This window comes from Bufo bufo, chromosome 11 (assembly GCF_905171765.1).
Source record: "Bufo bufo chromosome 11, aBufBuf1.1, whole genome shotgun sequence".
In the NCBI taxonomy this organism is placed as follows: domain Eukaryota; kingdom Metazoa; phylum Chordata; class Amphibia; order Anura; family Bufonidae; genus Bufo; species Bufo bufo.
This window is the reverse complement of record NC_053399.1, coordinates 86,292,919-86,318,115: the sequence shown is the minus strand read 5'-3', so window position 1 is coordinate 86,318,115 and position 25,197 is coordinate 86,292,919. Positions and strand designations below refer to the sequence as shown.

The 25,197-nt window shown below is 44.3% G+C and overlaps 1 pseudogene; it reads left to right on the top strand.

Annotated features, from left to right (window-relative positions):
• The first annotated feature begins 23,461 nt into the window (after positions 1-23,461).
• On the top strand, positions 23,462-24,409 carry LOC120981518 (annotated as a pseudogene).
• Positions 24,410-25,197: the final 788 nt, after the last annotated feature.

Genomic DNA, 25,197 nt, shown 5'->3' with positions numbered 1-25,197 from the left:
ACCCAGTGGTGTTCCTTGTGAACACCTTTGTTAAGATCAACCTGGCAAACCTCTGGAAAGAGAGGGCTCCTCCATGGGTAGTCTCTTGCAGGGGTTGGTTTCGGCCTTTCTTCCAGGAGTGGGAGACAGGAGGGCAAGTGAAGGATTTGCGTACACCTCACGGATATCTTCCGGCTTATGTCACCCCGATTCTGAAGGTGATCCGCCAGTGGGGTTTGGGAGTGAGGGAAATCAAGACCCAGTCAAGGAGATCCCTTGACGAGAGGGTCTTGTTGACCCACTTCTGGAAGCCCCTGGCCCTTAAGGATTGCCCAAGCCGGGATCTAGACAAGGGGTTACAGTTGTTAAATTCGGCAAGGATCCCCTTGAAGTTTTGGGACTTGGCTTGGCGCTGCTTTCACGGGAAGCTGTATGTAAGGGACAACTTGAAGTACAGGAACTCTGATGAAAGGGGTTGTCCCCGGGAGGAGTGTGGCGACATACTGGAAAGTATGGAGCACTTCCTGCTTCAGTGTCCCTTTAATACAGAGGTATACAAACGGGTGGGTGCATCCATTGGCTGGCCTAGGCTAGCCAACCTCTCCTATGCGGAATGGGCTTATGGAGCATTCAAAGGTTTGGGAAGAAGGGACCCATGCACAGCTTTTATAGTTAGCATAGTGATCAGGTACTTCACATGGAACGCACGGTGTTTAGTTTCAACCCAGCAGAAAGTCCTCCCTGTGGAAGAGGTGTGTAGGAACATTCTAGGTGACCTGGCGAAGGTTCGCTCTCTTGAGTGCGAGAAGGTGGGTACGGATGGGGTCTCTTACCTCTGGAGAGGCTTCACCTTTGATGTGCCTTAGCCTCAGTAGCACTTTTCCTGGTGTTGGGCTGAGGCTTTCACATTAGGTTTTTGTTTTGTATTTAAGATGAGTTTTTGAAGAAAGGTTTGCAAATGACTGAACTTGGGCCTTCGGGTGGATTTTAATATTGGTTTGTATAGATTGATATGGTTGTTATAAGATGTATATATTGTATGATAGGGTAAGTGGGGTGTAGTTAGGTTGGGTGGGATGGGGTGGGGGGGTTCATATTTTTGTGTGGGGAGACCTGCATCCAGCCCTGGACTATGCGGACATAGGAGGACATGAGGCGAGGGGCTGGGTGTGGGTGGTGGTGGAAGGGCTGGCCTCATGGAGGGACAAGAGGCGGAGGTTGGCCCTGGGTAAGGGTGATGGGATAGATAGATTGGTAGGGTTAGTATAGGTTTGTTTTCTCATATATGTGTGTAAAAAAAAAAAAAAAAAAAATTAATTAAAATTAAAAAAAAAAATAATAATAATAATAAAAAATAAAAATAAAAAAAAAATTATTAGAGTTATTTGATATTTCTGTTATGATTATTTTATGTTTATTATTTTTTATTGTAAGAAGTTGTAATTTAGTTTCTGTTCTGATTAATTTGTATAAATTTGTATATAGTCGGGGCTCAGCCGGATCGGATGTTTACGTTAGGCTAGGTTTCATTTTCTCCATTTTTTTTAGTAGGTATGAATGAGATAGTATGCATGTAGCTGGGCCAGTAGGGTAAGTGTATATACTTTATACCTTGTTTTGAAAATTTTATGGCAACGTTTTTGTATTTTTGTATAAAATTAAAAAAGAGTTCCTCAGTATCTGCTCTTATTCTGTATATACGGACACTGCACAGTACCACTTCTCCTGTATACTGGGTGTAATCCTCAGTATCTGCTCTTATTCTGTATATACGGACACTGCACAGTACCACTTCTCCTATCCTGTATACTGGGTGTAATCCTCAGTATCTGCTCTTATTCTGTATATACGGACACTGCACAGTACCACTTCTCCTGTATACTGGGTGTAATCCTCAGTATCTGCTCTTATTCTGTATATACGGACACTGCACAGTACCACTTCTCCTGTATACTGGGTGTAATCCTCAGTATCTGCTCTTATTCTGTATATACGGACACTGCACAGTACCACTTCTCCTGTATACTGGGTGTAATCCTCAGTATCTGCTCTTATTCTGTATATACGGACACTGCACTGTACCACTTCTCCTGTATACTGGGAGTAATTCTCAGTATCTGCTCTTATTCTGTATATACGGACAATGCACTGTACCACTTCTCCTGTATACTGGGTGTAATCCTCAGTATCTGCTCTTATTCTGTATATATGGACACTGCACAGTACCACTTCTCCTGTATACTGGGTGTAATTCTCAGTATCTGCTCTTATTCTGTATTTACGGACACTGCACTGTACCACTTCTCCTGTATACTGGGAGTAATTCTCAGTATCTGCTCTTATTCTGTATATATGGACACTGCACAGTACCACTTCTCCTGTATACTGGGTGTAATTCTCAGTATCTGCTCTTATTCTGTATATATGGACACTGCACAGTACCACTTCTCCTGTATACTGGGTGTAATTCTCAGTATCTGCTCTTATTCTGTATATATGGACACTGCACAGTACCACTTCTCCTGTATACTGGGTGTAATTCTCAGTATCTGCTCTTATTCTGTATATACGGACACTGCACAGTACCACTTCTCCTGTATACTGGGTGTAATCCTCAGTATCTGCTCTTATTCTGTATATACGGACACTGCACAGTACCACTTCTCCTGTATACTGGGAGTAATTCTCAGTATCTGCTCTTATTCTGTATATATGGACACTGCACAGTACCACTTCTCCTGTATACTGGGTGTAATTCTCAGTATCTGCTCTTATTCTGTATATATGGACACTGCACAGTACCACTTCTCCTGTATACTGGGTGTAATTCTCAGTATCTGCTCTTATTCTGTATATATGAACACTGCACAGTACCACTTCTTCTGTCTTGTATACTGGGAGTAATTCTCAGTATCTGTATGTGTGTGTATATATTATAATAATAATAACCTTTATTTATATAGCACCACCATATTCTGCAGCGCTTTTCAATTAAGACGGTTTATGTACAAAACAAAATACATCACAAAGTTACTGGTTAATTTACGTACAACTGAAATACTAGAAGTGAGAGTCCTGTTTGCAAGAGCTTAAAATCTATAGGTGTATATATATATATATATATATATATATATATGTTTTTTATTTTTTTTTCTCAGTATCTGCTCTTATTCTGTATATACAGACACTGCACAGTACCACTTCTCCTGTCCTGTGTACTGGGAGTAATTCTCAGTATCTGCTCTTATTCTGTATATACAGACACTGCACAGTACCACTTTCGTGTCCTGTATACTGGGTGTAATTCTCAGTATCTGCTCTTATTCTGTATATATACAGTACAGACAAAAAGTTTGGACACACCTTCTCATTCAAAGAGTTTCTTTATTTTCATGACTATGAAAATTGTAGATTCACACTGAAGGCATCAAAACTATGAATTAACACATGTGGAATTATATACATAACAAACAAGTGTGAAACAACTAAAAATATGTCATATTCTAGGTCCTTCAAAGTAGCCACCTTTTGCTTTGATTACTGCTTTGCACACTCTTGGCATTCTCTTGATGAGCTTCAAGAGGTAGTCCCCTGAAATGGTTTTCACTTCACAGGTGTGCCCTGTCAGGTTTAATAAGTGGGATTTCTTGCCTTATAAATGGGGTTGGGACCATCAGGTGGACACACAGCTGATAGTCCTACTGAATAGACTGTTAGAATTTGTATTATGGCAAGAAAAAAGCAGCTAAGTAAACAAAAACGAGTGGCCATCATTACTTTAAGAAATGAAGGTCAGTCAGCCGAAAAATTGGTAAAACTTTGAAAGTAAGGGCTATTTGACCATGAAGGAGAGTGATAGGGTGCTGCGCCAGATGACCTGGCCTCCACAGTCACCGGACCTGAACCCAATCGAGATGGTTTGGGGTGAGCTGGACCGCAGAGTGAAGGCAAAAGGGCCAACAAGTGCAAAGCATCTCTGGGAACTCCTTCAAGACTGTTGGAAGACCATTTCAGGGGACTACCTCTTGAAGCTCATCAAGAGAATGCCAAGAGTGTGCAAAGCAGTAATCAAAGCAAAAGGTGGCTACTTTGAAGAACCTAGAATATGACATATTTTCAGTTGTTTCACACTTGTTTGTTATGTATATAATTCCACATGTGTTAATTCATAGTTTTGATGCCTTCATAGTCATAAAAAATAAAGAAAACTCTTTGAATGAGAAGGTGTGTCCAAACTTTTGGTCTGTACTGTATGTATATAATATATAATAGAAAAGAGAAATATATACACTCCCTCCTCCCTCCCAACCTAACTAAACCCCACTATAAACTTAACAATACTAATATAATAATATATTATCTTAATACTAACATAATACAAAACATACCTATATAATACACTATAAATACAATATAGATACCATAAACCAACACTATTACACTTAAACCAGCTATGGTTCGGTACCCGTAAGCCTTTCCATACTTACATTACTACAAAACAAAACAAAAACCACCAGGAAAAGAGTACTACTCAGCTAAGGAACCCCAAAACAGAAGCACCTCCACAGACGAGAGGCCTTGGGGTCCTCCCACCTTTCGTACTCAAGAGAGCGTACCTTCACCAGGTCACCCATGATGTTCCTATATACCATCTCCACCGGGAGGATTTTGTGACTCTTTGTTGACATTAGACACCGTGCACAGCAGATGTGGTGCCTAACCACTGCACTAACTACGACTAAAGTGCGACGGTCCCTCCCACCAAGGTCTTTGAAAGCCCCATATGTGTTAATTATAGTGGATGGCACTCCTGGGTATGATGTGCGGTGCTCAGTGGAAGGGGTCAATCAACATAAATATAGAAACCACGGCACTCGATAAGTCGTTTTTCAAAATTCAATTCATTTATTTGTTGTTCATCCCAAAAAGATCTTGTTTATATATTGCAATTGGCCAACGTAACGTTTCAGTCCTACTAGGACCTTGATCACGGCCTGAAAATAGTTACATCGTGTTTTTAGTATTAGATAGATACAGTTTCATGGGACAATAAATAAATAAATATAGACATTATCAAAGGAATAAACAAAATATTGTAGTTTCAGTGGATGGCTATCACTTCTAAATAATAAGGTGCATGATGTGACAATAAGCAGGATAGGAGTACGGCAGAACATAAAGGTAAGGTAATGTCATGATCATTGTCTTTGTATGGTCTAGTAGGGTCGGTGTGAACGCCTGTATATAGGGAAATTATCGTAAGATATATTACAATATGACATGTTATACAGACAGGGTATCATCTTTTGACTATAGTATAGTAATAAAGTTATAAACGTAGGTCAAAGTAGTGAGGATAGTGACAATAGGTTTAGTCATAGTTGTGTTGATCCCATGTCTCGGTCCCATATATTAACACTATCTAGGTACAGAGAAAAGAACATTTTATATTTAATATTTCAAGCGATAATACCTGTTGAACAAACAATGTCAATATATTGTTGGAGCCAAAAGATGAACCTTACTCCAATACCTTTGTGGTCATGTGTTCAGTTAATAAAGGTAAAAATAGAGTTGACTTATAAATAGAGCCAGGGTTGTAGGTAGGAAAGGGTGAAATCAAAGTAGTATAGGTACAAATTAATGATGAGAGCTGTAGGTAGAAAGTACATGAGTAGAATAGGAGTAGCTGATAGTAGTCATATAAAGGGTTAATAATAATAGAGGAGTTAGTATTGACCGGTATAATGAGCAGAGTTGGTGATAACAAAATAAGCAGGGCTGTAGGTGGGGTATATTGAAGAGCGCAGGAGTCGTTAGTAGCAACAATGGAAGGCACAAGTATCTGTAAATACACAGGACTACTGATGACAAGCATATGCGGCAATCGAGACGCCGTTGAGGCGCATGCTAGGTGCGGTGGTTGCAGACTAGTTGTAAATAGCAATCAATGAGCGGCAGGAGTATCTGGACTACTGACAACAAGTATATGTAGCAATAGGGACGCAGTTGAGGCGCATGATAAATGCGATAATTACAGACCTGATGCAGGAGATCATAAGGAACCGGGAGGACTCGCCTGGTATGTGGTGTGCGCGGCTTTAAATGGAGCTGGGGGAGGTCCGTGCACTCTTGGTCATGTCGAGATATCGCGAGAGCGGTGTCGCGGCTCGCGCATGCGCATAGGTCACAGTATCGAGCTTGAGGAGACGGGTGTTTATAGTATACTGCGCAGGCGCTCAGGATTGGAGTTCGCGGCGTAGTAGGAATTATGGGACACAGAGGCTATTCAATGTTATGTGTAATAAATATGCTGCTAACGTTGCGATAATATTGTATGGATCTCTGCTTAAGAAAATATTCAAAATAACTCAATATATGACTAAATATGGCTCTATAATTATGTGGTGATATACTACCTGTATAGATGGGACTATAGGAGTCATTTTGTCTGAAAAAATGGAAAAAAGGAGAAGTTAGAGAAGGTAATATTAGGTTGACCTGTGAACATATTAAACATATAGACATGTGATTAGACCTATAAGTGCATGTATATATATATATATATATACACACGCATATATGTATATTCATATGTAAAAACACACACACATATCTCCATATTCAGCTCAACAATAAAAGTACTGTTTGAAGATAATTAGAGGCAGAAAAAATATCGATAATAGTGATTAAAAAGCAAGAAGTATAGTTCCTATTTGTTCCTTAGGAGTGGGAGTTGTTAAATCCGAAAGTCGAAATCCCTGTTCATTCCATTGGGGGAAAGGGTCCGTAGCTCAAAGATCCAGAAGGCCTCCCGTTCTTTGAGGCGAGCGATCCGATTGCCGCCTCGTCGTGTTTGTGGCACTTGTTCTAATACCTGGAATTGAAGCTGGTTGATTTGATGTTTATTGGATGAAAAGTGGTGTGGGACCGGAAGTTCTGTTCTATTACATCGGATGTCAGACTTGTGTTTTGATATACGGTCACGGACGCATTGAGTCGTTTCGCCTACGTAAGCCAACCCTCACGGGCATTTGATAAGGTAGACAACGAAAGATGAGTTACACGTGTAGAAGTCTCTTGCTTGGTAAATTTTGCTCGAGTGGGGATGTGTAATCCTATTGCCCTTTATGACATTGGTGCATTGTGCACAATGCAGACATGGGTAGGTGCCTGTCTTGCGGGGGGCCAAAGTAGTTTGTCTTATTTGAGGTGTGGTTGTGCCAATGTCAGCGTGTACCAATTGGTCTTTAAGATTGGTGGGACGTTTATAGCACATACGAATTGGGTTTCTAAATTCAGTTATCTTAGGGTATGATCGTTCCAATAGGGACCAATGTTTTTTGATTATATTTCGGATTTTTGATACGAAGGGATAATAGGTGGTTACAAAGGGAATTTGTGCGGACGCTGTAGATCTAATAGAGTGTGTGGAGGTTTGTTGAGCCAGGATCAATTCTTCCTCTAATAATTTGGTGGGGTAGCCCCTATCCGTAAATTTGTTTGCCATTTCTTGGAGGCGTTGTGCGCGGAGAGACGGATCTGGTACTATTCTGGCTACTCGTGTAAACTGTGATCGTGGTAGAGATTGCTTGGTGTTGTGAGGGTGACAGCTGGAATAATGCAATAATGTATTGCGATCGGTGGGTTTTCGGAAGAGGTCAGTGGTTAGCGAGCCGGTCGGAGTCTTCAGTACCAGTGTGTCTAAAAAGCTTATTCTGTTTGGGTCTGTGTGGGAGGTGAAAGTGAGGTCCGGATCTTGTTGGTTGATGTGATGGATGAAATGTGATAGTGAGTCATTGTCGCCCGTCCAAATGCAGAAGATATCATCGATGTATCGATGCCAAATTAGTGCGAACCGTTGGAAGAGGGGGTTGGAATAGACACTGTCTTCCTCGAATTTTTCCATAAAGGCATTTGCGTAGGGTGATGATACATTAGCCCCCATTGCTGTCCCCAGTTTCTGAATGTAGAATTCATCTCCGAAAATAAAATAGTTGTTGTGTAAGACTAGTCTCAAAACTGTGAGACAGAAGGTTTGTGCATTGGGTGTGTAGTTGGAGTTTGATATGAGACTGGAGACGGCTTCAATGCCCCTTTCGTGGGCAATGGAGGTGTAAAGACTATTTACGTCTAGTGTCACCAACAGGCTATTGTCAGGGATATTGTGTAATGAGGAAATAATGGATAGAAAATGAGTAGTGTCGAGTAAAAAGGAACGGGTATTTTTGATTAGTGGTGTAAGTATTCTTTCTAAAAAGATGGAGAGTGGAGAGAGAATGGAATCTGTAGATGCGACTATGGGTCTGCCAGGGGGATCCGTCAGATTTTTGTGTATCTTGGGTAGTATGTAGAGAACAGGGGTGACCGTATGTTCATTGAGAAGGAAGGTGTAAGTTGGTTTGTCAATTGTTCCTAGGAGGAGGTGGTTATCAAGGAGGGAGATAATTTCTTTTTTGATACGAAAGATGGGGTTATGGGCCACTTTGGAGTAAGTTGTAATATCAGACAATTGTCTTTTAATCTCCCTAACATAGGCTGTGGTATCCATGACCACGATGGCTCCGCCTTTATCGGCTGGTTTTATCATAATGCTTTTGTCTTTTCTTAGTGTATTAAGAGCAATCAGTTCTTCACTTTTGATGTTGTGATGTATGTACATGGATTTATCTTTCGATTCTTTTAATGTGTTCTCTATGTCTTTTCTGACGAGGTCAATGAAGGCCTCTGCTGCATGGTAGTTTTTAGGGGGCATGAATGAGCTCTTATTTTTAAGGTTAAGGGAATTTATTGATAAGTCTGAGACTGGGCTCAGTGTTTGATGTATGGGCCCTTGGGGTTGTTGATCAAAATGTGCCTTTAGTCGGATGGATCTATAGAACCGTTGTAAGTCCTGTTCTAAGGCGAAGGAGTGGAAAGAACCAGATGGGCAGAAGGAAAGCCCTTTGGCTAGTATATTTAATTCTGCAGGGGATAATGTATGGGATGATATATTGACTACAATGTCCGTACCTGTGACCGTGTCTGTATCCCTGTCATGTTTCGATTGGCGTCTTCCCCTTCCTCGGCGTGTGCGGCTGGTCTTCTCCTTCCTTGGCGATATCCGCGTTTGTGAAAAAAACGCTGGTTTCGGTAGCCGGTTGATCGTTCGCTCCCTGAGGAGGATGAAGCGTAGCCGGTGAAGGTAGAGTAATCGTTGCCCGTCGAAGAACTTTGCCACTGCCATCTGTAGACTCGCTGCAGTTGGTAGTCTTCAGAAGAATTTGTTACGTTCGATTGTTTCAAGATATTTCTGCTGATCGTTGAGGATTCGTTCAGTCTTCTGTTTGAGATCAGTCCACTCTTCTGCTGGAATTGTGGAAACTAATTGTGTTTCAATCGCTGTTAATTTTTCTTTAGAGTCGATAATCGATTTTTGAAGAAATTCGATGCTTAAGACTATAATGTCTAGAGAGCATTTATTGATAATTGATTCAAACTTGTTGCAGTACTCGTTATTGTTGGGAAAAAGAGTTGGACGAAGATGGACCCGAAGGCCTCTCGGGATTTTCTTCTGTTTAAAGTATTCTGCCAAGGTAGTGCAGTGCAATTCTGTAGCAATCAGTTTCTTGGATTCACGTTCCCAATCCCGTGACCGGAATTCACTGGGTAGTATATGAAGAAAGTTTCTTGACGTGTGCACTTGTGACACTATTTCCTCTGCAGTAGAATTTTCATATGAGAAAGTAGATGAAGACATCTGGAGGGTGCTCAATTACACAGGAAATAATCCAGTATATGTGTTAATTATAGTGGATGGCACTCCTGGGTATGATGTGCGGTGCTCAGTGGAAGGGGTCATTCAACATAAATATAGAAACCACGTTTGGGATCAACACAACTATGACTAAACCTATTGTCACTATCCTCACTACTTTGACCCACTCTCTTAAATACACTATCTAATAGGCTTACCAATAGCCATATTCTACGTTTATAACTTTATTACTATACTATAGTCAAAAGATGATACCCTGTCTGTATAACATGTCATATTATAATATATCTTACGATAATTTCCCTATATACAGGCGTTCACACCGACCCTACTAGACCATACGAAGACAATGATCATGACATTACCTTACCTTTATGTTCTGCCGTACTCCTATCCTGCTTATTGTCACATCATGCACCTTATTATTTAGAAGTGATAGCCATCCACTGAAACTACAATATTTTGTTTATTCCTTTGATAATGTCTATATTTATTTATTGTCCCATGAAACTGTATCTATGTAATACTTAAAACACGATGTAACTATTTTCAGGCCGTGATCAAGGTCCTAGTAGGACTGAAACGTTACGTTGGCCAATTGCAATATATAAACAAGATCCTTTTGGGATGGACAACAAATAAATGAATTGAACTTTGAAAGCCCCATAGGCCCACTCCGCATAGGACAGGGTGGCCAGCCTAGGCCAACGGATGGAAGCCCCCACCCTTTTGTATACCCCTATATTAAAGAGACAATGAAGTAAGAAGTGGTCCATGGTTTCCAGCAGGTTACCACACTCCTCCCGGGGACAACCCCTTTCCTCAGAGTTTCTACACTTCACATTGACCCTTACATATAGCTTACCGTGGAAGCAGCGCCAAGTCACATCCCAAACTTTCTTAGGGAGACTTTCTGAATTCAACAAAGACAGCCCACCCTCCATATCCTGACTTGGGCAGTCCCTCAAGGCCAGTGGGGCCTGAAAAAGGTAAGATAGAACCTTCCTGTCAAGGAAAAACCTCGACATAGTCTCCAACTCACCCCTCTCCAGACGCCACCGTCTCAGGATTCTCAGAACCGGGGCAACATAAGCCGGAAGATATCCATGTGATGCACGTAGGTCTTTCACTCGCCCTCCTGTCTCCCATTCCTGGAAGAAAGGCCGAAACCATTCCCTACAAAAAAAATTACCCACAAAGGAGCCCTCTCTTTCCAGAGGTTTGCAATATTAATTTTCAAAAAGGTATTTGTTAAGAATACCACCGGGTTGACCATATCCAACCCGCCTAGTCTCCTTGTACGGTAAGTAACCTCTCTCCTGATTAGGTTCAGCCTGTTTCCCCACAACATCTGGAAAAAGAGGCTGTAGACCGTACCCCAGAGAGATCCTGGCAAAACACAAACACTGCTTAGATACAAAAGCACGGGAATCAAGTAGGCTTTGCACAGGTGAACCCTTTCCCTGAGGGATAAAGACCATCCCTTCCAACGGTCCACCTTTTGGGCGACATCTTTTAGTCTACTCTCCCAATTTTGCTGATGATAATCTCCATCCTGGCCAAAATTGAAGTCTTTACAGACTTCTGGGGTTCTGGAAGAGTGCCCTAGAGATCGAAGACAGGATCCCCTTCCCCCATCCAGAGAGTCTCACATTTGTCCCGGTTGATCTGAGACCCAGAAACCTCTGAATAGCGGTCCACCTCCGACATCACCCAGCTCACCTCCTCTTCCGAAGAGGCAAGAATGGAGACATCATCGGCGTACGCCACCACCTTCAGAGATGGCCCCCGCACCGCCAGTTCCATCCCCACCCCCGCCAACGGTCCACGATCTACCCTTCTAATGAAGGGATCAATCGCAAACACATACAGCAAAGGGCTTAAAGGACATTCCTGGCGGACACCAGAAGCCACCTCGAAAGGTCGACCCGACCAACCGTTAATCAATGGGAAACTCTCCGCCCCTTTGTACAAGGTTTTTAACCAGTCTACAAACCTCCCGGGTAGACCATACCACAAGAGAACGGACCACAGGTACTCCTGGTTCACCCGGTCAAAAGCCTTCGCCTGGTCCAACGATAACAGAAACCCTTTCCAAAGGCCCGCCCTGCCCTGCTCCACGGCTTCTCGGACACTGAGAATGGCGCTAAAAGCACTCCAACCGGGAACAGAGCAGTGCTGAGCTTTAGAAAGAAGTCTCGGTGCAAACTTCACCAATCTGCAGAAAAGTATTTTTGCCAGAATCTTCCTTTCCACATTGAGAAGCGATATGGGTCTCCAGTTCTCAATGAGGGATGGATCTTTACCCTTTGACAGAATAATCAGGGCTGACTTACCAATTGACTTTGGCAGAGTGCCCGAGGAAAGACACTCGTTAAACACCTCGGTCAAGATAATTGTTCCTTGATAGCCTTGTACCACTCAGATGTTAAGCCATCCGGATCTGGCGATTTCTTGGGCCTAAGCCCATCAATGGCCAGTCCCACTTCCTCTTGCCTGATAGGTTCTGCCAAAACATCAAGAGTGGGGTCTATTCCTGCCCTGGGAATAGCTTCAGCCAAGAACGCTGAAAAACTGTCCAGATTTAGTTCTTTCCTACCCAAGAGGTGAGAGTAGAAAGACCTGACGACCTCCAGGATCCCTGATTTGGACCTATTCAGGGAACCCGTACTGTCGACCAGGCCTACCACAAATTTACTTTTTACTGCCATCTTACAGTTTCCAAAGGGGTCGGGTGAGCAGTACTTCCCGAACTCCCTTTTAGCAACCAAAGAGGCGTATCTATCGTACTGACACCTCTTGAGCAAGGATTTCACACGAGAGATATCCTCACGGCTACCCCCCGTTGAAACCAGTCTTTCAAGTTTCTTCCTCAGTTCCTGGTACAGACGGTATCTGTCCCAGCTCCTGAGGTTAGAAAGCTCACGGAAAAACCTCGCCGTCCTTTTTTTTTATATCTCCCACCACTCCGACTTACTGTTGCAGAGGTCCACCAAGGGTTCCTGGCTCTGAAGGAAATCCTCAAAGGACTGTCTTATTATCACTTCTTCCAGGAGAGACGAATTCAGCTTCCACATTCCTCTGCCCATACATGGAGTCTCTGCAACATTCAAAGAGAAAATAATCAAACAGTGGTCGGAGAATTCCACTTCCATGGCTTCTAAAACCGAGAAAACAGCCTCCTCCTTTAAATAAAACCTATCTATTCTAGACCTACGATTTCCCTGATGAAAGGTGAAATCCACGTGGTCTGGTTTATGCCGTAAATGGGCGTCCACCAGACGAGTATCCTCAACTATCCTAGACAACACAACGCTATCAGCATCCAGCCCACCTTTTGAGCCTCCCCTATCACAGGCCCTCGTCACAGTGTTGAAGTCCCCTCCAAAGATCACTTAATCCTCATGAGGAGACACTTGCGGTCCCACTTACTCTGTGGGCCGTAGATGTTTATTAGTCTCAATTCTTGTCTCCCCATGAGGACATCTAAAATCAGGCACCTTCCCATTTCTAACTCGATTATCCTCCTGCATTCCACTCTTTCGGTGGTCCTAAAAAGTACCGCCACCCCGCTACATGGCTCGGCCGCAAGAGACCAGAAAGACGGACCTAGCCGCCATTCTCGCTTGACTTTTGCCAGCAGAGTTATGGCTTCAATATGGCTGAAAAAATATAAGGCCAGGAAACGAGCTGCGTCTGACTTAATACTGGCAACGTTAATGCTGGCCAGTGTCAACGGGGTGAGTTCCGCCATCATTGATGATCGAGTTAGATAGCCTTCTTTTTCCCCACCCCACCACCATCAGCATTTTCATCTGAACCATCACACTCCTTCTGTCTTTTCAAACATACAGAGACATCCATACCATCCTTTTTGCCCAAGGTTCCAGGCTTGGCAAGATGACCAGTGTCCCCACACTTCGCACACATGCAAACATCGCATTGTGCGCTGAAGTGGGTGGGACTGCCGCACTTGTGACAGACCTTTGGCTGGCCCCTATAGAACACCATAATCCTATCTCTTCCTATAAAGGCAGAGGGGGGAATATGAGCAACAGAATTGCCCCGATCAAACAGCTCCATGCTGAAGGTCCAGGCACCTGACCAGATGCCATGCTCATCGAGCACTTTGGCGGGGAACTGCCCCACCCTACCATATCGACTAAGCCAAGTCATGATGTCTACACTAGACAGTGATTCATTACAGGTCAAAACGGTCACTGTCTTCACAGTCGATTGGCGGGTGATGGCCTCGACGGCAAAACCCCGCCACTCCGGGGTGTTCTTCATCAGCTCATATTTAGACCAGAAGAGCTCCAAACCCTCCGGCCTAACAAAGCTGACGTCGAACATAGCGGTGCCGTAGGGATGTATGAGCGCAAAGATATCATTCGTGACAAACCCCGCCCCCAGGAGAAGTTCCACCACAGTCTTCCTAGAAGGAACTGCTGCTTCCTTACTCCTCCAATAGAGACGGGCCACATTCCTACGGTCCCTCCCCGGTGTGGGGTGAGTCCATACGATCTCACCCCTCCTTTGTTCTCAGAAGGCCCTAAAACCATGCCTTTCTGTCCAAAAATCCAGGTCAACCGACCCTCCCTCTACCTGTATGGAAGTCCCTGGTCCTTTTTTTAGGGCCTCCAGGAGGCGCTGTTGCAAGTCACCCTCGCCCGAAACCTTGGGCAAAGAGTCGCCCGAAACCTTGGGCAAAGAGTCACCCGAAACAACACCCGCATACTTCTTTGTTTTTGCCATCCTCTCTCTCACATCCTTCCTCATTGCTTCCTTCCGCATAACTTCCTCCTCTTCATCCACTTCCGTATCCGCAATATACTCCTCAATCAAAGCTTCCTCATCCACCATCCCATTCACCAGTTCATTTGTATCCTCATTTATAACCTCGTTTACGTTCTCATTCACCCCCATAGCCACCTGCACATCATTACCCACAATCCCATTCACAACCACATTTGCATCCATATTTGTTTTTGCATCACCTTTCACTCCCCCTGGACTGGTTGGGTTCCTTAAAGAGACCGCAGTATCAGTGGGGGCGGGCCCTGAGGAGCCCCCCGCAAAACCTGCTGGGGACTCCCCATCTCCCACACCCCCCACTGCATCCATGGCTCGCACAGTCCTGGGATACTCGACCATAGTGTTCTCCCCAAGTTCCAAAGTCTTTACACCTTCCACTGATTTTAATGGTCTTTTCACAATTTTGACAGTTTTATCAGTTTCTAATGCTTTCTTCTCCTCTTTCTCAACACCACCACCTTGAACCTTGTCCGCAATCATCGCATCCTTGTCCGCCCTCCTCACTTCCTTGTCCGCCACACTGTTTGGGGTTTTACCCCCTGCGCTTCTTGTGACCACCCTACCACTACAGGAAGGGGGGGCACCACCCGTCACCATCTTAGAATTCATCTCCCGCACTGTTTGACCCGATTCCACTACAGGAACCCGGCTGGGCACAGCAGCGGATTCAAAAGGCACAAATTGAAGTACTTCTTCCTTCACAGTTTTATTTTTCTCCTTTCTGATTTTCACCAGCTCATCCTCAGGGACCTCCTCATCCCCAAAATACAGTCAGCCCACCGGGAACTCCAGATGCCTGACTTCCACCATTAGCCTTCCCCCAGACCCGCTTTCATCCCCGGAGACAGCCGCAATCAGGTCTGAGGGGTCCCCCTGGCCACAAGGCAGAGAGTCCGCCTCCGAATCCTGTGTTCCAGGTGCAACCTTCCCCTGGCTCCCAGCCTGCTGCCCTGACAGACTGGGGCCAGGCGTATCGGACAGTCCAGACATACCCTGAAACCTGCAGTCATTCCTGAATTTTTCCAAGAATGGGCCGCCATTTTCCTCAATGGCTGCCCTCTTCTCCTCCAAAACCGCGATTACCTCCTCCAACTTTACCAGTCTGGAGGAGAGGATTGCCTTCTTTGTCTTAGGAGCCATTTTCTGTTGCATTTGTACATTTTTATACTCCACATTAAGTATTTTTAATTCCCTCTTGACCTCCTCATGCATGTTCAGAAAATATGCTACTCGAGAGGAAAAGGTTTGAAAAGACTCTTTAGGGCCCAAAATACCCCAATTAAGCAGTCTCTCAGCCGCTGGGCAGCAAGAACCCCCGACACCAGGCTTCCTTATAATAGCTTTGTCGCCGGGCTGAGGCACTGACACAGACACAGACACACCACATGCTGAATCACCTACCTCAGCCTCTGGCCTTGTCACCTTCTCCACGGCCTTCCCATGATCCGTCTGGCAGCTTGTCCAGCCACTGTACTTTTCATTTTTAATTTTTTTCAAATTGTCCAGAGAGGATCCCAGGCTGGTTGCTCTCCTGGGACCCCTCCGGACCTCACCTGGTACTCCATTGGGCTCACTGCAGGGATCGCGGCCGCTCCTAGTAGCGAGGCCCCTCTTGCCCGCAGCACTTACGGGGCTGCCCTCCATTACTTGTGACCGCTTGCTGCGGTGTCTTCATATCCGCATCGTTGTCCACCTCCTGTAGCACCGAGGTATCAAAGCCCAGGTCTCCAGTCCGCGGCTGCCGACACGTGGTGATCAACGCCGGCAGCCAGAGGCCCAGGGATCCATACCGGGAGAAACCGCCACCCCCTGGGGAAAGGGTAGCAATTCCCCCAGCAAACAAAGCGCTGGTAAGCCTCCCGGACCTCACACACCCACACACAACAGGAAACAGGAACAGGAAAGGAACAGCAGCTCCTCCCACCACTTCTCCTGTCCTGTATACTGGGTGTAATCCTCAGTATCTGCTCTTATTCTGTATATACGCACTCTGCACAGTACCACTACTCCTGTATACTGGGTCTAATTCTCAGTATCTGCTCTTTAGATTTATGGTGTGAGACTAACCTACTGCTTAAAAAGTGAGTGAGGGAGAGATTGCTTAGGGAATAAATGGAATAGTAAGGGCGGAGAGTGATTATCAGAATGAGGCCTCTTGCACACGAACGTAAGGGCTCTGTGCCCATGCTGAGGGCCGCAAATTGCGGTCGGCAATGCACGTGCACCGACCGTGGTGAAGCTGGAATGGGGTCCGCGATCTGTCCATTCCACAAAAAGATAGAAAAAATTCTATCTTTTTGTGGAATGGAAGCACGGAATGGATCACCACAGAATTACTCCGTAGTGCTTCCGTGGGGTTCCGTTCCGTGTTTCTGTTACACACCTCACCGCATCTCCGGATTTGCGAACCCATTCAAGGGAATGGGTTTGCATCCGTGATGCGGAATGCACACGGCTGATGACTCGTCTATTGCGAAACCGCCGTATGATGTCCACGGCACGGGCACAGAGCCCTTACATTTGTGTGCAAGAGGCCTCAGGGTTATTTACTTTAGAAATAAAGATGACTGAGGGGAGATCTAATTATTATGTATAAATATATCAGGGGTCTGTACAGAGATCTATCCTATCATCTATTTATCCCCAGGACTGTGACGAGGGGACATCCTCTGCGTCTGGAGGAAAGAAGGTTTGTACACAAACATAGAAGAGGATTCTTTACGGTAAGAGCAGTGAGACTATGGAGCTCTCTGCCTGAGGAGGTGGTGATGGTGCGTACAATAAAGGAATTCAAGAGGGGCCTGGATGTATTTCTGGAGTGTAATAATATTACAGGCTATAGCTACTAGAGAGGGGTCGTTGATCCAGGGAGTTATTCTGATGCCTGATTGGATTTGGGAAGTAATTTTTTTCCCCTAAAGTGGGGAAAATTGGCTTCTACCTCACAGGGGTTTTTGCCTTCCTCTGGGTGAACTTGCAGGATAACAGGCTGTACTAGATGGACAGATGTCTTTTTTCAGCCTTATAAACTATGTTACTATGACAGCTAGGGCGGTAACAAGGAGGTTGATTTGTGTAAGAATTAGAAAAAAGAAGAATTGTGTAGATTAGGGAAAGGCAGAGAAAGCTGTCATCCAGGAAGTGAGAAGTGAGGAGCTGACGCTAGGTGTGCCTGGCAATAAGTTCTGGGTTCATTTACTGTCTAATATACAGCACCAGCTGCTGCAAAACATCAAAATCAGATACCTGCAAGGACATTTCTTTTTTTCCCATTTAAACCGAAATACATTTTTGTGAGGAAGGGGGGGGGGGGTTGGAGAAGTTCACAACTGTACAAGACATGTTTCGTCATCCACAGAATAGATGTAGCATTTGAAATCTCAGTGAAAACACTTGAAATACTAGTCCAAACTCCATGTCAGGGCATCAAATCCTTGTCGGTGCATCTCCAGACAGTAAAAATGTTTATTTGGTGATAAGGGGGAAAATAATCGCATAGAAGTTTTACAACTTGTGTTTTATACTAGCGAAAGCTTTGTTCTGAATCTGCATATTTTAACATGCAAAATATATTAGGCCTAAATCTGTTAGTGGCCCCAATACTGCAGTATTTGCAAAGTCAACTGTCAGTAGCAGTGTGTTGGTGGAAAGGGAAGGACATTGTATTATGCTTCTAGCCTTTAAGCTCCAAAAAAACTAATTTGCAAACCATTCCATACGATGTGTGTACATTTAGGCCCAAAAATGTCAGGAATATGGAAGGGTTCCAAATGAAAGACCCAGAGGAAGAATGTGGTTTTTAACAGCACCAGCTATCAGGCCAGAAGTAGCGGTAGTGGTAGTACCCGGCCTCAGTTGTCCCTGCTGGCTTCAGGAAGGCGTAACATTATCATAGATGAGACAGAGGATGAGATTGTGGATTGGATGGGTCACTCCTCCCCTCAGTCGCAGCAGGATGACATGGAGGTGATTTCTCAGTCTGACATCCTGTCGATAAGCCAGAGGTCGCCGCATCCCTCCTCCTCCTTGCAGCCCCAGAGAACACTTTTAGTGGAGCCTTTTAGTTTTCACTGCCCCTTTCTAGTTGAGCACCTTCCTTTTTGCTAAGAAGTGGCAAGAAAACACCACCAGTGTAGACAGTCAAGAGAGTCTCCCTATTGACAACTTGTGTGAAAGCCGTCAGCATTTGAACTGCTCCGAGGAGGAGGTTCAGGAGGAGGTGGCAGACCCAATGCATAGCTGTGTTGTGGTGGTAGTAGTTACACCTTTAGCACAGCATTGGTGGTGGGGGCAGCAACAGTGGCAGTTGGGACAAATGCAGGGCAGGGGAGGGGGCCAAGGAGCTTACTGTTATATTACAGTCTGATAAAAGTGGCAGGGAGGGTGAGGACTCCAATGATGGTTTTATGGACAGGACCTGGGAACTAGATCGGGGGGTGCTGAGGAGAACATCAGAGGAGTAGGGCGGTGGTGGCAGCGGAAGCAATAAAGTGCATAGGTTCCCAAAAAACAACCAGGGTCACGTCTGCTTCAAGATCTAGTGATGGTACTGACATTGTGGGTGGGATAGGCCCAAAATATCAAGCCAAGCTTGGCTGCCTGTAGCTCTGCACAAGCAACTCCCATCTGGCAGTTTTTCTCCACGTTGCAGAAAGACAAAAGCATTGACCTGTGCAAGAACAAAATAAAACGTGGGCAGGTAGACACAAACACAGGCACCACAGTTCTATTGAACCACATGAAGCCGCTTCACCCCATCCCATGGGCAAGCTAAGGTGGCAGCCAGCCACCGCAACAGGAGTTCCCTCTTTATTCCTGTCCGTCTTTCGACAGCTAGGCCAAATCTATGGGCAGTAAAGTGTCTTTTACATTGTCATCATCCCTTTCTGCTTCTCCCGCTCAGACTCCTCCTCCCCCGCTCCATCATCAGCCATCGGTAACGGAATATGTGGCCAGGAAACGACTCTACATGGCCAGCAATCCACTGGTGTGCAAACTTAATTCCCACCTGGACAAATTGCTGGCAGTGTAGTCGCTACCGTACTATTTAATCGAGTCTGCTTCCTTTAGGGAACTAATGGCACGTGCTCAACCTCACTGAAAGACATCTAGCTGCTATTATTTCCCCCAAAAAGCCATCCCTGCCTTGTATTCTCACAGAATGTGGGTTGCTCACTGAGATTCTTGCTGTGAAGGTTCATGCCACGGTGGACACCTGGAGCACCGTTTACGGGCAGGGACAGTACATGTATTTCATGGCCCACTGGGTCAATGTTCTTTGTGGCAGTGGCACGGCAGCACCCAAGTGACAAATGCAGGTCCTTTTGACCTCCTCTTCGTAATTGTGTTGTCCTGGATCCCAAACCAGGCAGTTGTCCGCCTCCTTCATGGACACATTCCCCTCCCCAACAGCAACAGGGCACAGCTTTGCTCCCACTCCCCATCCTTCCTATCACATGTGTCAAGTCAAGTATTGACATGCCGTATTAGAGCTGATCAGCCTGGGAAAGAGTAGCCACACAGATGAGCAGTTGGTAAGGTACTTCAAGCAGTAAGCATCCCACTGTCACCCTGCCAACTCCAACTGGGCAACAGGGTCAGCGACAATGGCTGCAAAATTGTGGCCTCCCTGAACCTGGTGGAAAAAACACATGCTCCCTGCATGGCGCACATCGTCACCCTAGCCATGCAACACTGTTTAAATAAGTACAAGGCGCAAGGTGCTGGCAATGTCCACGAGACTGTCCAAACATTTATGCTAATCTCTTGTGGCGAGGAACACTCTCTTGGACTTTCAGCGACAGAATGGCCTACCGATACAATGCTTAATGTGCGATGTTCCAAGTTTCTGAAATTCAACACTGTATATACTTGAGTGTCTATACTGGCAGTGAAAATCTATAAAGGATTTTGTCATGCACCAGACCGCCTCAGCATGTGATATTTCGATGTCAGGCAGTGGCAGGTCGATATAGATGCCTGTCCAGTGCTGAAGCCCTTCAAAGTTTGTCAGCACAGACAACTGCAGCATGAACATTGTCATCCCCCTCATATTTATTTTAGAACAGATGCTGATGCTCATGCAGCAGCTGCCCACCCTGTAGCTGTTGGGGACCCACAAGGAGAATTTGCCATGAAGGAGGATGAGGTTGAAGAGCTGCTACTGCAAGAGAAGGAGAAGGTGGAGGAGCGAGATAACGATGATGATGATGGCACCGCCCAGGACATCCAATCGTCTCAACGGGGGATGGAGCCAGAAAGAACTGTCTCCTTGGGCACGCTCGACAAAATGGTTGTAAAGTTGTATGCTCGGCTGCTTACTCAGAGACAGGCGTATCATTGAGAGGGTTTTCAGTGCTGCAGGGGGTGTGGTGACAGTACTCCAGTGCCAGTGTCCAAATCATTACTTTGGTCAAAATGAATCTAACCTAGATGTATAGATTTGGCCTTGTTGACGATGCCCCATCTTGCAACTGCCATCCTGCCTCCATCATGCTGCTGCTGTTGTCATGCCACTGCCGCAATCATGGCACTGCTGCGGCCTGCCCACCATCATGTTCCATATGGATGCTGCTGCTACCACCATCATGCCACTTACGCCGCCTGCCGACCATCTTCTTCTGTAAAGCTGCTGCTCCCTGCTGCCAATATTTACTTTATGGCTGCTGCCGCCTCATCCTCTGCTGCTGCTCTTTGCTACTTATCCCTTCTGCCACCACTATAATCACTACTCTTCTGCCACTACTACCACCGCCACCACTATTACCATTACTACTAGTACTACTACTACCCATAGACAGTCGACCTACTGACTTGTATGTTCCATGATATGCTGCTTTAGTTTCCCCTACTATTGCAGCCATGTGCCTCATATTACCCTACTCTTCCCATATCCACACTGCACTGCTTCCAGTTAAAAGAGAGAATTTTTATAGGCTCATTCAAAAAGAGACACTCTTTCTTCTCACAATTAACACTTAATGTGTGTGTCATATAGCCAGGCATTCTCACCCTGTCAAGGCATAATTTTTGGATGCTTGGTCCCTCAACAAGCTAATTTATTTTTATTTTTATATACAATAACACCGTGTGTGTTTAATCACCATTTCCCCCCGATATGGGACAATTTTTGGGAGCTTTGGAATATGATAAAGTTTAACAATTGTTAAGGCGCAGTATGTTTTTAAACACGCTGTTTGTTAACGTGAGTTTACCCATAGGTAGGTATGTCAGTGTCACTCAGACATAATTTACTGTTGCTGTCATTGAGTTCAAGAGCTTGGGGGGAATCAAAAACTCATAAAAAAAGAAACAAAAGTATATAACATGTTTTCATAGAAATTCTCTAGACTAGGGGAGTAGAGGATGTTACATACCAATTTTAGTTCAGTCCACATTAATTCTGGTCTCAACCAAACTCTTTGAAAAATTCTGCAAACCTGAACCGAACCTCGAATGGTTCACTCATCTTTAGTTCCAGACCCATGCCAAGCTTAGCTGCTGCTTGCTCTGTATAAGTATCTCCTGTATGTTGGTTTTACTCCACAAGGCCAGCACACAAAACCACTGCCATGTGCAAAATCTGCCAGATTAAAATAAGTTTGAAGCATATGGATCCTGTGGGAAAATAAAACTGACCTGCATTCCGAATCAGAACAACTCTGTCCACTTCTTTCGGGTCTTCTTTGTGGAAGCTGGCCAGCATCCCCAAGCTGCACAATGTCCTAGTCTTCATCATCAGTTTCTTCTTCTCCTGCTCAGCCACCTTCTCATTCTTGTCCTCCTCTCCATTGTGAGACATCCATAACACAAAGTTTGACCATGAGAAAACTATTTGCGACCAGCAATTAGCTCGAGAGCAAACTGAACTCCTACCTGGCAAAGTTGCTAGTGTTGCATTTACTGCTGTACTATTTAGTTGTGGTAATTGTGGCACAGTTTTGCACCTTACCCAAAACTGAATTAAGCAGCCATTGCTTGCATAATTTTTTTTTGTTATCATGGAAATATAGCGCAGGTGTGCGCCTTCAACAAAATTTTATTCCATACGTATGCCATCCGTTGGACTTTTAGCCAGGCAGGTGTCCTGTCCATAAAAATTGTATCATCATCCACAAAATGTAATTCTTCTGTATGTCTACATTCTCACTTTTTCCCAGGCAGGTGTCCCATCCATACAACTTTTTATCCTTCTTTACGCCATCAGTAAGACTTTTTTAGCTGCTTCCAGCCTTCGATTCTCCACTGGGCTCCCTTGCTGAAAACATCTGCGTTTAAGCAATCTGCAGCCAATCATTGACACGGTGGTGACCCTATCCCCTTACATCATGAGAAATGGTCACGTGACGCAAAGCGATGCAGTCACCACATGGCCAGTAATTGGCTGCAGGTGGTGTCAAACCAGATGTTTTCAGTGAGGGAGCCCAGCGGAGCAACACAAGCCAGGAGAAGAAGGATGCAACTCCCCCTTTTTTTCCCAACCCCTTTAAAGTTTTTTTTTAAGGATTACATTTTAAAGACCAGTCAGTAGGATAATATCATCAATATAAGATCGGTGTGGTCTGACTTCTAGCATCCCTGCTGTTAAGCTGTGTGAATGGGCTACGACACTAAGGCCAATGCTTTGCCATCCTTATTGTTTACAAGCCACAACAAAATATATTATGGACATGAAATCAACAGAAAGAGGCCAAAACATTTGCATAAGAGCCCCTTCAAACAGCTGAAGTGGAGTGCTGAGAGTTGGACCACCACAGATCTGTTAATGATTACATCCTGAGTACAGATCATCAATGTTAGAGTTCTGGAAAATTCTGAGTCAAAATGGAATTTAGAACAAGTAAATTGTAAAATGTATTTTTGGTGGAGGAAAGTTTTGATGAGTTTTGCATATTTTTCTTACAGATTCAAATGGAAGAGTTGAATGAGACCATTGTAACAGAATTCATTCTTCTAGGTATTACCGATGTGCCATGGCTACGGGTTGTCCTCTCTGTTACGTTTCTTATCTTCTACCTCTGCAGCTGCTTTGGCAATTTAAGCATTGTGACAGTAGTTATTACTGACCATGTTCTTCACACTCCAATGTACTCTCTATTGGCAAACCTTTCCTTGCTGGACTTCTTCTATTCCACTACAACCGTACCCAAGATGTTATCTGGTTTAATTATGGAAGACAAGAAAATATCTTTCCAAGGTTGTATAACCCAGCTCTACATGTTTCATTTCTTGGGATGTACTGAAGTCATGCTTCTTGCATCAATGTCTTATGACAGATATGTTGCCATTTGTAACCCATTAAGATACCAAGTCCTTATGGCAAGGACAGTGTGTCTTCAACTAGCATTCACATCCTGGCTCATTGGTTCCTTATACTCACTGTCCCATACCATTTTAACTATCAGGCTTCCTTTCTGAAAAATGAATAAAATAACTCACTTCTCCTGTGACATTAAACCTCTCTTGAAGTTGGCATGTGCTGACACACATATCAACGAGAGCTTAGTAAACATAGTTACAGGTTCTTTAGCTTTAGGTCCATTTGTACTAATTATCATCTCCTATACCTTTATTGGAATTCATCTCCAGAATATCCGTTCAGAACCAGGTAGAAGTAAAGCCTTCTCCACCTGCTCGTCACACCTTACTGTGGTCGCTTTATTTTTTGGCACTGTTTTCTGCACATATTTAAGACCAGCTAATAAAGATACCCTGGAGCAAGACAGGATTACAGGAATCTTGTTCACGGTTATCACACCAGCATTAAATCCCATCATCTATTCTTTGAGAAACAAGGAGGTGAAAAGTGCTTTTAAGAGAAGGTATTTGATAAGATGGATTCAAAGTGTGGGAGATTAACATTGCTGAACTTTGGCCTACCTCAGCCATGTCTATTATTTGTACTTAACCTTCAGTACATCAGATGGCACCCAACAGGGGAAGCCCCTATCACCAATAGCATTCGTTATATTTCCTGAAATGTGAAATAAGACAAGGCCATATTATACAGGATCTGACTGTAGAAAATACTAGTAAGCACACTGCAGTATTCATTGATGACCTTGCTACGTTAAAACACCATACCCAATAATTTATTTCACCCAAGGAACACATACAACCTGGAATAACGTGAACAAGAAGGACATTCTCATCACCAATCATCCAGCCTAATGCAGATTATTCCATCAGAGTGAAAGTTGGAAATATCAAAGTGGTGGTGCAAGGAAGAAAAATGTAATATTCGAGATTCACTGTTAAAAAACCTTTTCCAGTGATTTCCACCAATTCTAAACAGTGTGTATGCTCTGTAGAAAAATCCAGTCGCTTTGATTTATTAGTACTGATATCTTATGACATGGATGAAGGAGAACCTGTACAGACATCCTTGGTATTAAGTACAGTGCTATCTCGGCCATTCTTCATGCATACTGTCCATTCCACTAATCTACCCTGTTCATCACTGTTTAGACATGTTTTTGTACTGAATGAAATTGCAATATGTTATCGTGTTCAGCAACCTTTCTGTATTGTAAAACCTTTAAATTTCAAAAGAAAGCTCTTTTCAGAAGGCCTATTTTTTAACAAATAAACTTAATTAAAGGCATCTACTGTATGTCCAAAGCTCCAAGACATTGACTTCTTATTAA